Genomic DNA, 2,860 nt, shown 5'->3' with positions numbered 1-2,860 from the left:
AGATTATGTACCAACAGATTCTTTCAAATTCTCAAGGATTAAGATCCACACCCTCCATAGTTTGTTCCAGAGCACACAAAAATGGCAATTACCCCATTCATTTTGTGGTCCTTCCCTTCACTTTCTTTTACCCCTTTCTTTCACTATTTATTTATTTTATTGGTCTTTTACACTCGGTTAACCTCATATTCTATCCGACTTGCAGCCTCACCAAAGTGCTAAAGTATTTTTGCTTCTGAGGAGTTTTGAATAGACTGTGACACAGGCTTGTAGATAAGAAGTAAACCAGAAAATGACTTTCTCATCCTTTTCAGAATCCAAACTTTCCATAATAAATATCTATAATACGGATGATCTTATCCTGCTTTTTTTTTTTAATCACAAGCAAAACACTAGCTGACACTTGTGATTTTTATCCTGTCCTTTTGTATTTTAATTTTAATACATAAATTTTTTTTGGCTTAGTTTAGTTTATTTAATGTCCTTCCCTCTTAAAAATCTCTGCTCATGCACAAAGGTCTAGGCCAAAATCTTGATGTTGCAATTCTTATATTCACAATGACTTTATGATCATGAGTACTGGTCTTCACCAATATAAGTATGTATGTATGTGTATGTATGTGTACATACATACATATATACATACATATATATATATTCTGCCCACCCCAAATACCAGCTGTTTAATATTCAGGATCATCCCAGGGCACCTGGGTGACTTAGTTGGTTAAGCATCTGCCTTCAGCTCAGGTCATGATCCCAGGGTCCTGGGATCCTGCCCCGGGTCAGGTTCCCTGCTCACCCTGGAGTCTGCTTCTCCCTCTCTCTCTGCCCCTTGCTCCTGCTCGTGCTCTCACTCTCAAATAAATAAAATAAAATAAAATAAATAAAATCTCAAAAAAAAAAAGGGGGATTTTTTTTTTTTTTTCATTTTAAATAAGTGAGAGTTACAAGCAAATGAAGAAAACTACTTGACTCTAGAAAGAAGGTTGCCACCATGCTTGGCACATTTGCTGAAAACTTGAACAACCTGGAAACCTCAGAAATATTTCCAATTTGCAGAACTGGATTCACCAAATTCAAGAACAAAACCAGTGAAGGAAAATTTCGCCACCATACTTCTCTGTTGTGCCTCTTCCATGGGGGTGGGTGGGAGGAATCCTTTCTTTACCAACGCACCAAGATCTGAATCCTTCTCAAAGGCAAGGGCCCAGTTTTTCTGAAAGCTTTCTTAGTTAATTCCATGCAGTCAAAATCATTCATTTTCAAAGTTGTCAGCACCTGGAACACTAATACAGATTCCCTTCCCCCTGCCTTCTTCGAATTTTGTTGTTACCAGGGAACTAACTGCATTAAAATTAGAGCATGCATGCATGCATACACACACACACACACACACAGACATGTGCACTTGCACACACTCCTGTTTGATGGAAGGTGCAACTTAACTTTCTGTTCCTTGAACCCCAGTACAGTAACTAGTACCTAGTTTACACTTAATAAATGTTATTTGAAATGAAATCGAATCAAATTGAATTAAATTTAGCTAAAATAGAGGTATAAGGACAAAGCTAAGAAAGCAACAGAGGAGAGCAGTTTCTAATTCTGCCTGGGAGGATTTGAAAAAGCCCAAACAAAAATAACACAAAATGTGTTCGGAGGAGTCGAAAACACCACTTTTACAATGCAATTTAAATGCATGGAGCAAACATTTATTTAATTTTAATAATAAATGCTTACACATTTTTACACAGCATTTTAATCTTTGAAACCCTTCCAGGCACTAAATAATTGAATTTTCTAGATTACATTCTTCAAAAATCATCTACATTGATTTAATGTTCCCAGCAGAGTAGTTAAATGAAAATGTAAACAAATTAGAGACAACACAAAGACCAGGACTCTTCTCCACATTATTCAGACCACCCACTACCTAAGAGGTGGAACCAAGAGGAGACAGACGGCGCTGATTCTGTCTGTGAGAAATGGGAGCCACCCACGTCACCGTGGACACCAGCGTCACCTTATCGTGTGCAAAATGCAGATAACGAAAGAAGACATTCAGATTCTCTGGGCCCTATAGGCCAAAATTTTAACATCCAAAGCTCAATATGGGCTATTTTTCTCAACACTCACTTTCTATGGTCACTTCTTTCCTAGTAAGAGACTAAAAAGCTTCTAGGAGCTATGCTGATCTTTGAAGAACTCTCGCATCATGTCAAGTGAGGTTTCTACACTGAAACATATGTGTGCTGTCGTGGAAATGTCTGTAAACAGATGTTTAATGGGATTTTTCTTGTTGTCCTAAGTCCATCTGCAGCTTATTTAAGAAAGACTAGAAATAGAGCGCCTGGGTGGCTCAGTGGGTTAAGCCTCTGTCTTCAGCTCAGGTCATGATCTCAGGGTTCTGGGATGGAGCCCCACATCAGGCTCTCTGCTCAGCATGGAGCTGCTTCCCCTCACCCCCTGCCTACTTGTGATCTCTGTCTGTCAAATAAATAAACAAAATATTTAAAAAAAAAAAAAAGAAGAAGAAGAAGAAAGAAAGAAAAAAAGAAAGAAAGACTAGAAATAGGGGCACCTGGGTGACTCAGTCGGTTAAGCGTCTGCCTTGGGCTCAGGTCATGACCTCAAAGTCCTGGGATCCAGCTGCATCTTCGGGCTCCTTGCACAGAGGGGCGTCTGCTTCTCCCTCCCCCTCTGTGCCACCGCCCTCCCCCGCCCATCAGCTCAGTGTGCGCGCTCTCTCTCTCTCTCTCAAAGAAATAAGTAAAATATTTTAAAAAAGTAACTAGAAATAAAAAAGTAATTGGAAAAAGTTGTCAAATGAAAGAGGGAAAGCTTCCTCCCACTGCAGGCC

This window comes from Neovison vison, chromosome 3, assembly GCF_020171115.1.
Source record: "Neovison vison isolate M4711 chromosome 3, ASM_NN_V1, whole genome shotgun sequence".
In the NCBI taxonomy this organism is placed as follows: Eukaryota; Metazoa; Chordata; class Mammalia; order Carnivora; family Mustelidae; genus Neogale; species Neogale vison.
This window is presented reverse-complemented; position numbering follows the sequence as displayed.